We start from the raw sequence: 11,244 nt of genomic DNA on the forward strand, positions 1-11,244 counted from the left end.
TCGCCATCAAAAGCGTCCTCCACAAAAATGTTATCCCGGTGCAATATATACACCCTGTATTTGTACTATGAAAAGGCAAAGCAAGGCCAACATATTAGGGGATAAAATCTATCTAAATGTATTATCCGACTCGTTTAGTGTGCGTGGGTGTCTTCCCCAAGCGGAATGTGTTGTGTCTGGGCTATTGGCAGTTGTTGAGTCTATCTGCTTGGCTGCTACATCGATTTCTATCCTCTACAAACCACTCCCTCCTTTTATTCTGTTGTAGTCCCGTGAAAGCGTGTGACTACTCCACACCTTCCCCTCTTATTCCATTCGCAAATGAATTGCCTCATTCAATACTAGGTTCGTAAATACGCGGCCCGCACTTTATAGTCATACGGGACGTTTCCCATGACTAGTGGCGACAAGATGCTACTCGGCTTTAATATGGATATCGTTGTCATCACGAAACCGTTTAAGTAGTTAACATAGCGTTATTTTGTAAAGGATAAAGTTTCCAGTTACTACCCAAGGGAAGATTGGAAGACATTTTTATGGCAAAGGCCTCTGGGGAGGATGACGTCACCGGCTGACGTCGTAACGACTAGGAACTTCCTAGACCGTCTTAATAACAATTTCCAGTTAGTTCATTTCCAACTTATCAGAAAAATACAACGGTAAGTTCGAATCAATTTTTTTTATTTAATTTTTAGTATATATACGGTTATCTGCTAGTTACGTCAAAACAAGTTCATTGCAATGATAAAAGTACATAATAAAAGTATATATTTTTTTACTCAGACCAGCACTGTACTACATTCATTTACTCTTGGTCATGCTGTACATTAATTAGATAATTATAATTATGAAAATTGGAAAAGTTAATAATATCGTTATTTTCATTAACAAAGGTGAAATCCTATAAAATTGTGACAATTGTGTAATTGTATATAGCATATAGATGTTTCTATAAACCAAATTGAACGAAAGAAATATACATGTATACTTTCTCTTATTGGGTATCCACTTGCGTGTTTCGGAAAAAATCTCGGGTGAACATGCTCTAAAATGGACTTTTCCAACCCTAAAACTTAATTTTATTAGTGTATGGTAAGAATTACGACCGTGAATTTTTGTCAACTCTCTAAACTCTAAGGGGAAAAACTGTCACCCCCTCAGAAATGGCGAAAGCCTTTTAATAGACCGCTAGAACTTAAACACATTTAAAAAAATACATGCTTAATATAATGTATTTTATTAAAATAGGAACCACTTGTTTCCAAAACGAGAAAGTGGTAACTTTGCTTACATACTATCATATGTAACATAATTGCTCATAAGTGTGCCAGAAAGAACTTTTTCTCAATGAGACATTGTTGCAAGGATATGACGTATTTGACGTCACTTCCCAGTCGATGACGGTTTATCGTCATCAAAACTAGTTCTGGCGGAGAGGGAAGGAAGTTAAAACCATTTTTACGCGACGTTAGTCTATATTTTCTTTGCTGGCTGTGAAACAAGGTCTCATTTAAATTTTTAATACAGATATGTAAAACAGAGACACTGTGACACTTTTGAGTAACTATGTTACATATGATACTATTAAACTAAAACATTTTCGCTAGTTATAACAATACTGTACTAACGAGGAGACTACCCGAGGTGATAATCACCGATTTTGTTGAAACTAAGTGGGTATGTAGAGCTTATGGTGACATGAAATTTCACCAAGGGAAAAGTTGCAATGGGCATTAGTTTTGCCATGGCAACCGAAAATGTTTTTGACAACATGGTACGTTTATTTTCTCATTGAAAATAACATGAGAATCTGAGCTCTTTTAAGGGTCCCTCCCCCCCCCCTGTGAAAATTTTCAAAACCTAAAAATAGATCAAAATTGACAAATAAAATTAATTTTATGATATTTTGATGAATTTTGGTCAATTTGATCAAAATATGTAAAAATTGATCAGAATCGGTAAAATTGAGAAAAGCGAAATATAAAGATAAAAAAGTTGTATTTGCCAACTAATCGCCAAATCGACGATAATAAATGAATTTTATCAAAATTAATAAAATAAAATTTAATTGTTTGAATTTGATCAAAATTAATAATATTAATTAAAATTGATCAAAATTGGTAAAATTTGATTAAACTTGATTAATTGCCTAAAATCGGGTATAACTTGATAAAACCGATATATTTTATAAAATGTTTGATAAAATTTGATTAATTTGATAAATGTGATTAAAAATTGATCAGAATCGATCAAATGGAGAAAGGTGAAAGATAACGTTTAAAAAAATATAATATTTACCATTTTATCACCAAATTGATTTTATTATTTTAGTGTTATCAAAATTGATACAATGGAAATAATTTGATCAAAATTGATACAATGGAAATAATTTGATCAAAATTGATACAATGGAAATAATTTGATCAAAATTGATACAATGGAAATAATTTGATCAAAATTGATACAATTGAAATAATTTGATCAAAATTGATACAATGTAAATAATTTGATCAAAATTGATACAATGGAAATAATTTGATAAAAATTGATACAATGGAAATAATTTGATCAAAATTGATATAATGGAAATAATTTGATAAAAATTGATAAAATTAGTTAAAGCAAGTGTCGGCTCTATCATTGCCTACGTTATTTTTGATTGGGTCTATGTATCAAAGATGGCTATGGTTGCTCAGATCACCGGGAAGGTGCTTCCACCTAGTATCGACTTTCCAAAACATTTTATCGTTTATGTTCAAGTCAACAATACACCAGTTCAGTAATTTCAACTGCGCATGTGCGAGAGCGACGCTAGCGGGAGATCTGGAACTAATGACTATGTAAGCAAGGGCTATATAGCTAGAAATCTACAGTCCACATATATGGTGTAGTCTTTGTAAATGACTTTAATGGTTATTCCGACAGTATCGTTTTAAGCCTTTGCTATGGCGCCTGTAGTAGATCCTTTGAAGTGGAAAACCCTTAATATTAATATTAAAACTAACAAAGATTGGTCAAAAAAGTTAACTGACTTTCCAAAAGCTTCTGAAAATTCATTTAAACAGCTGTTTAATGAGAAAGGGAAAACGAAGGGTTACCGTTTCTTTAAAGAAGGTTATGTTCAGAAGCTACACTATAATGCTAATCAATTTCCGGATGCGAATAACGTTTGCGCTATTCGTGCTAATTGTTTCGCTTCCATGAAAAAGAAGAACTATAATATTGTAATTGGATTCTTAAAAAGTAGTGGTCCTGTAATGTTCAGTCATTGCGGATGTCCTGCTGGGTAAGATTGTTTTTGATGATGTAAATACAATTTAGTACTTTAATTAACGATTCGTGTTTTTTAACTTCTAGGGAAATGTCACCACGTTGCAGCATTATATTACGCGATCCTTGAATATCTAAGTAATGATGAACTTCCCGATGATGTTACGTGCACCGGTCAGTTGTGTCAATGGATAAATCCTAGGGGAAGTTCAGTGTCTTATCCAAAAGCATTGGATGATATAGTCGTAGCAAAGCGTATTCCAGGAAAAATACAAAAAGGAAAGAATCTATGTAGGGTAAAGTTTGACCCGAGGCCTCTAAGTCGTCGTACTCTTGTGCCAGACAAACGTTTAAGACTATTCGAAAGACTAAGTGTCAACAAATTAAGTTCAAGTTGCGCTTTTGTAACGAACTTTCAGAATAGTGCAATATTATCTATTCCTAGTCCTTCTAAGAGTCCTAAGGATTCAGCAACCATGAAAAAAGTCATCCAAAGCTCACCAACGAAGCAGAATGAAAAACTTTGCGCTCCTAGTACCTGTAACGCTGTAACGAGTGAAAATAATATGGCCAGCCCAAGAAAAGCTCTTGCGAACATAAACGTTCTATCAATCAACAGCAAAAATAGTGAGACAGAATCTCTATTTGGAAGAAGTTTCCGCACAAAGGTTTTTGAATATGCGAAAGAAAATTATCCAACCTTATCCGAGGAAGACAGGAATGCCATTGAACTTAAAACTAGAAATCAATCTTCTAGTGCCCAATGGCTCTCCGAGAGAAAAAGCAGGCTAACATCATCAAATTTCAGTATTTTAGCAAAATGCAGCACCGCTCCTGACAAGCGGCTTTATTCATTACTGTACAGCGATGATGAAAATAACGGTAAGAAGAAATTGGATAATATACCAGCTATTCGCTACGGAAGAGAAATGGAAAAGACTGCCCTTTTAAACTACGTGGCCCGTAAAAGCGAAGAAGGAAATCCAGTTCAAGTCTTAAAGAGTGGTTTAATAGTGCGTAAGAAGTATTCTTCTTTGGCTGCTTCTCCAGATGGGCTTGTGTTAATAGTGGGGTGGCAGAGTGCTTAGCACTTTCGCCTCGCAGCAAGAGGAGCCGGGTTCGATCCCAGCTTGTGGCACTGGGTGAAAACTCGGAACAACTCCTTCTGCGTTGAGTTTGCAAGTTCTCTCCCCACTTGCTTAAGGGGTTTTCCCCCGAGTTCTTCGGTTTCACCTTCCATAAAAACTTGTCTAGGTTAACGGTAATAGTTAGTGTAGGGAGCTGTTGGCTTGCGTGGCTTGCAGGGCTGCCCACCACCCTCCTACGCATTGTAACCCGGTCACCTGAATTAAAGGCTTCAAACGTCGCTTGACGACTTAGGCCTAAGGTGGTGCCTTGGGTATTAGCCTAGCTGATTATTATTATAAAAAAAAATATCAAACAAATAGTCAGGGGAACCTTGAGCTGAAATGTCCTCTCTCAAAAAAAAATGAAACCATTGAAAAATGTCTGGAAAACGAAGCTTTTTACCTTTGTAAACGTGATGGTAATGTAACGTTAAAAGATAATCACGCATATTTTTTTCAAGTTCAAAGTCAAATGATGGTTAATGAACGTACGTGGTGTGACTTTTTTGTATATAACGGAGTCAAGAAAGAGCAGCAGGTTTGCATTCGAGTTTTTAAAGATGAAGGTTTTTGTGATAAAATGCTTAAAAGTTTAAGCTATTTCTTAATTTATGCATTTATCCCTGAAAAGATTTTGAAAAGAGAGTCAAAAGTAAAGTTCCTTTATATGGTGACAATGAAAAGTATATATCTTTCAAAAATTCTAAACAAAATGATTTAGGCGCTTTCTTAGATATGTTTGATTTGTAAGGTCAGATATATTTTTTCACTAATGGAATAGTTACTTGTGGAAGTTAATGGATTAAGTAAATAAATTTTATATTGAATTCTGATTAAATAGGTATACTTTACATTTCGTTACCCAAGTTTAAAAACATTGAACTGCTAATATTTTTTAACGAATTTTTAGTTAATGTTTCTGATATTATACTTTATTTCATCGTAACAAAAATAGTTTCCTATATTTTCTCAAAGACTCGGTAACTTGAAATTTAATTTTCTCAAAAATTTTCAAGTTACGATGTTTGTAAACTCAGGTAACGATTAAATAGACTGACATTTTTATTTTTTTTTAAAGATTTCTGATTACCACGTGAATAACTTTCTAGAATTCGTCATTTATTGATAAATCTGATTGTTCCTTGATTAATGTTGGGAAGAAATTTGTTAATAACGCACACATCATTATGATCTTTTCAGCCTCATCAGACATTGATAAGGGAATAGGTCCGTCGAAAATGTGGAAAGTTTTTATCCGCCTTATAGCTCTTTCAACGTGTACTCTTACTTTTGCTATACTATTAGTTTTCGTAACATTGTTCGCAGGCATTTGAGGTTCTTTGCTTGACCGAAATACAGGGGGAATGTTTAGCGTAACTCCATCGGGCAAAATGTCTTCAATGTCAAAACCCTTGTCTGTCATTACATCATTTCCAGCCTCCAGGAGGTCTAACACTTTACTGTCCTGTACTATAAACTTGTCAGAAGTAGCACCACCGTATAGCTTTGAAACGAAAGTTACCATCCCATCAGGAGATATACCGATAAAATATTTATATGTATTACATTTTTTGTAAGACGAGAAGGTTGCTCTTTGCGCTGAAACAGAGGATGGCCTTTCTACTCTGAATTCCGTACGATTTAGATTCGTAATGGCAGCAGCTGTAACTCAAAATACAGAAGATGAATCCAAGTTGTACATACATTTGAAATAGAAGCTTCTGAAAGGCCAAACACTCTAGCAAGTCCTCTTAATGGCATTCCCAATCTCAAACGCAGTAAAATAAAAAAAAATCATCTTCTAGAGATAATTGACGTTTAGATCCTCTTTTGGTAGATGTGTTATCGTAGTTTTCTTTTGTCTTGCTACCATTCCAATATTGCATCACTGATGCCTTCTCTTCCATATATTCCAATTGCAAATGTTTCGTAATCCGGCAAGCCAGTGTAAAAAGTACAAGCCTCAGGGTTGGATTTAATTATGGACACATTTAAAATTCGTTCCTTTAAATTTTGAGATTTATGTTTCCACTTCTCTTTACTTTCTTTAAGCATATGAATTTGTACGTCTTTCTTCTTTAGTTCTTCCTTTAACTGACTAATTTCATTCTTCAGCTCTTGTATCGCTTTGTTTCCATTGTCTTCGTCGGAACTTGGTAGAGTTAAAGAAACATTACTGAGAAGGCTTGACATTGTCCCTGTAACAGTTGTACCAGTAAGATCACTTATATTTTCCTCATTGGAATTTCGAGATACACAGGACTATCCTGTAAATTAACTACAATTAAATAATTGAGAGGTCAACCGGAAAAGTTAAAACTATCCTATTTGTAATAACGGTTAAATGTGCTGCCCTTTCCAGAGGTGATAAAATATCAATTATTATATATTCTTATTTGTGGTCGGCACTAATCTAAACAACAGCTCTCGCTCCTCCGAATGTCCCGCAGTATTATAGTTACATTATTTAAACTAACCCTATCCTAAATTATAGATTCACAAATTGATGTAATCTGTAGCCATTGAAATTTGAGAGCCATTTCAAAAAGATATATATTCAATCCAGGAAAAAGGGACACATTTAGCCACTTCACTGCACTCATACCTCATTAATAGTAGTACTGTTAAACACTTCAAGATGATCTACTTTACTCTGATTTACTGCAACCACATCTAAAACCGAACATTTTATTTAGGGATGCAAGGCCTTAAGAATGTATGTAAATACCTCCGACTTCCACACTTATTTCTTCATTAACAAAAATCGTTATCGCTGTTTCTATTTCTTGAGTTTTAGATACCATATTCCCTTGGGTATCACAGTCTGTTTAAAATGAAAAAAATTACACTATAGATTAATTTATTAGTCTAGTTACTAACTATAAAATATAAATATTACCTTTACTCTCTACGCTATTCCTTAAAAAAGGTGGGTTGTTTTCTAAGGATAGTTGATCAGCTCCCTTTAAAGTTATCAACTAAATGTGTGTCCAATATACAAATCTGATATGACATATGTATATGTACTTACCTTATCAGATAAGGTCCATGAAAATATAGTTGGGAATACATTATCTTTCAATAATCTTTTTTTTTCTAATCTACAGCCAATCTAACCCTAAAATCACCTTCAGTGAAATGGTTGGAGCATACTTTTGTAAACTTGGTTACTTTTAAAGTAACTTTAGTGTTTCCCTCAACTGGTTTTTTCCATAATTCTCTCAAAGTACTCTCACCGGGAAAAGAATGCCACGATAAGTTTTTATTTTTAAAAGACCGATTTTTGCAAAAAGGAACGCAACACGAATAACCACCCGGTCCAGCAATTTCGTTTTTTAAGCCTTGACCAGTTTGTTTACATCAGCAGCACTAAGTCTTCTCCTGTAAATGTTGCTTTACCTCTATACGACTTACAGCTTCTGTAGTTGTTTTTTCCCCCACGGGTAGCGCCACCGTTTATACTGAACCCGTGTATTACGTGTTTGCCGAAAAGCCAATCCAAGCGAGGTCGAATGAGCACGTGATTACAAATAATCTTTCTGATACGTTATTACGATTACCCAATGAGCTAAAAGCATGCTTTTTGGCCACGCCATATGGGTAAATTATGCTGGGTAATGTGCCTAATCAACTTGTTTAAATTTGCACGGTGGCGACAAATGTCGATAAAGAACGCAATTATACTAGAGCCGACACTTGCTTTAATTAATGTCTTAAGTAAAGTTGAATTTTTTTAATGATATTCTGTTTTCATGATAATTAGTACGGTGGAACTAACCCTATTCATTAAAACTATATATTAAAAACAAACCAACACTGTGTATTATATACCTGATGATGCTACCAAGCAGTGAAACTAGTCGTGTAAAATATTTTGATTGAAATATTTAAAAAAATTATGCACAAGTAGTGGTTTTTATTTTAATATAACATGATAATTATGGTTTTCAGTGAATTAACGTCTAAAACGAAGAATAAATTAGATCGTCTATGATGTATTTTAAAAATAGATTCAGATATTCACGAGTTTTGCTTCACATTTACGCACATTTTAGTTTTAAGCGTGCAAGTTCATTATGGATATTAGTCCAATTAATATCGTGCTTTGTTTAAAAGAGTTAGTACAAAATGAGTTTCCTTCTTATATTTCAAATTCTAATAGTTACAATGAGAATGAAAAACTATTTGCAAACGTAGTTTTCGAGTATTTGTGCGATGCTCTAATGGAATATAATTTGCAAGAGTATGATGAGCTAATAGGTACAATTTTCTACTCTTTAGTTTCAAAAATAGTATAGTAGAATTATGAAGCATTAGAATTTATATAATAAACGTGAATATGTTTATCATAGGTACTGTTTAGAAGTCTTGTTTTAAAAATATATATTTATAATATTTTATCTTAAACAAATAAAAAAACTTATTTATTTTAAATCTATTATTTATATTTTAAAATTTATATTAAAAATAATATATTGTATTGTCTTGCGCTGTATTGTATTGTTTATTTTATTGTATTATTACAATAAATTATGTTACGTTAACGACGTAAGTTACTTTATTATATAGTATATATTATATAATCAATTGGTGAATTGAAGAGGCATGGAATCACAAGTAGAAAGGTCACGAAACTAATAAACAAGAGACAAGTACAAGATTTTAGTGCCATTTCTAAATCAGTCCAAGAGTTTCAAAACATGGTGAAAGAGATCACACCAAACTACAATCCCAAAAATATTTTTAATACCGATCAAGCCCAGTTCTTTTATGAGCTAACACCAGGTCGAACTCTATCTCACAAGGGAGAAAAGTAAACCCTAGGATTTTCCAGGTCGCCCACCAATCTAGTAACACACTCCTATACCGTACAGTACATTATCAGCATGGCCGGTAAAATCGTTGATGACGTATATCTATGTCTTCAAGAACGATCTGGATGATTAGGCCCTTTAGTACAAGAAAATCTGTTTATGGCACCAAATATTACTCTCATACGCAGCGTTTCAGGAAAACTAACCACTTCTCTTGTTGAGTATTTTCTCGACAACGTTCTTTTGAAAGCCGCAAATGAAGACTTTCTTTTACTTCTCGACTCATGGTCAGGGCATACAAATCAGTCCATTTACAAAAAGCGTTTTGGTGTCAATGGAAACCCAAAAGTGTGACATTAGTGATTCCAGAGAAAACCCCTTCTATTTGCCAACCATTGGACACCACCAGTAGCGGCCCCAGCAAGATTTTCTGGTGGTGTGAGATCTCATTGTGGCGCCCCCCCCCCCCCCCATATGCGGTCGTATATTCGTGATTTTTTTATATATTTTCACTGTGGAGTCTCATCTGGAGGCTGTGTATTTAGAAGATTTATTTTCTAAATTTACTAGCGATTTAACTCCTTCCTGGGTTGTGGCAACATGCGATCATCAGTGCTATCCGTAAAACCCCTGGCTTATGTGCCTATGATAATTTTAGAGGTATTAGTCTCACCTGTATCCCTTGTAAACATTTGGAGACAAATGTTCGAGATACTTAGGTGTCTTACCTCGAGGGTCGATCGTTCTTCTCTAAAGATCAACATGGTTTCCTGTTACGGCAATCTTGTTTCACTAATATGTTGTCAACTCTTGAGGCGGTCACTCGATGTCTTGATGGTGGTGACTCATTTTATTTAATTTATTTGGACCTGCGGAAAGCTTTCGACACGGTGCCACATTCTCTACTTATTCGTAAACTGGAGCTTTTAGAGGTCCCCTCTACGATTGTACATTGGATTTCTGAATTCTTGACTGGTCGCTCTTAGCGGGTTGTTTTGGGGGATGCGCGTTCTTCTTGGTGTGAGGTGACCAGCGGTGTCCCCCAGGGTTCGGTTTTGGGTCAAACTCTCTTTGTCATCTTCATCAATGACATGCCCCAGGTTGTCAAGGAGTCTTTTCTGAAACTATTTGCAGACGACAACAAAATAGGCCGCAAAATTTCGTCACTGGGTGACTCGACGTCCCTACAGAATGACATCCAAGCTCTTGAGCAATGGGTGTCTTCCAAAAGCATGGGTTTCAACGCCTCTAAGTCAATGGTACGGCATTGTGGGGCTAAAAACCCCTCTTTTGTGTACCGTTTGGGTGGTAGGCTGATTGAGGCTCCAACTGAAGTCCGTGATATTGGGGTTATGCTCAGTGGCCGTATGTTTGGAGCTATATACTCATAGTCGCGCTGCCGCTGCTCGTGTTATGCGCGCTCTCTGTTTACTACACCGTTCCTTTTCGCATTTCAGTGTTACGTCGTTTACAATAATTTACAACTTTTGTATATATTCGCCCTCATCTCGAATACTGCTCGAGTATTTGGTCGCCCCATCTAGTCAAAGATATTGAGCATATCGAGAGAGTACAAAAAAGCCTCGAAATTGGTTAATGGTATGCGTACTCTTTCTTACGAAGAGCGCCTTAAACGCTTAAATTTAATATCCCTTAAGAACAGGCGTGCAAGAAATGATCTCATTGAGACGTTCAAAATTATTCAGGGTATTTACAATGTCCAATATAATGAGCGCAAAGCCCCCACAATTATCAAAAAGCGCTGTAATAGCGCGCAACGCCGTGTGTTTTTCACTCAACGGGTTGTAAATGATTGGATTCAGCTCCCGACAATTGTGAAAGTTAAATCCTCAGCCCTAGCGTTCAAGACCCGCCTTGATAAGTTTTGTGGCTGGTAAAAAATAAAATAAAAAAAATGTGTATATATATATATAACTTTCTATCTGCTGTATATTGGCCCTTAACGGGTCGGAGTGTGCAATAACTGGTGGCTTTACCGGGAAGTCAGGGTCCGAATCTTGTAACCCATAAGG

General features: G+C 35.3%; 1 long non-coding RNA gene across 1 annotated transcript; it reads right to left on the reverse strand.

The window, feature by feature from the left end:
• Positions 1-7,030: 7,030 nt before the first annotated feature.
• On the reverse strand, positions 7,031-7,338 carry LOC149968606 (uncharacterized). Its single transcript, XR_016472394.1, has 3 exons — positions 7,297-7,338; positions 7,126-7,221; positions 7,031-7,070 (listed from the first exon to the last, which is right to left on the reverse strand). It is a non-coding gene; the product is annotated as an uncharacterized LOC149968606 (long non-coding RNA).
• Between the last annotated feature and the right edge of the window lie 3,906 nt (positions 7,339-11,244).

This window comes from Leiobunum rupestre, chromosome 1, assembly GCF_980474605.1.
Source record: "Leiobunum rupestre chromosome 1, qqLeiRupe1.1.hap1, whole genome shotgun sequence".
In the NCBI taxonomy this organism is placed as follows: Eukaryota; Metazoa; Arthropoda; class Arachnida; order Opiliones; family Sclerosomatidae; genus Leiobunum; species Leiobunum rupestre.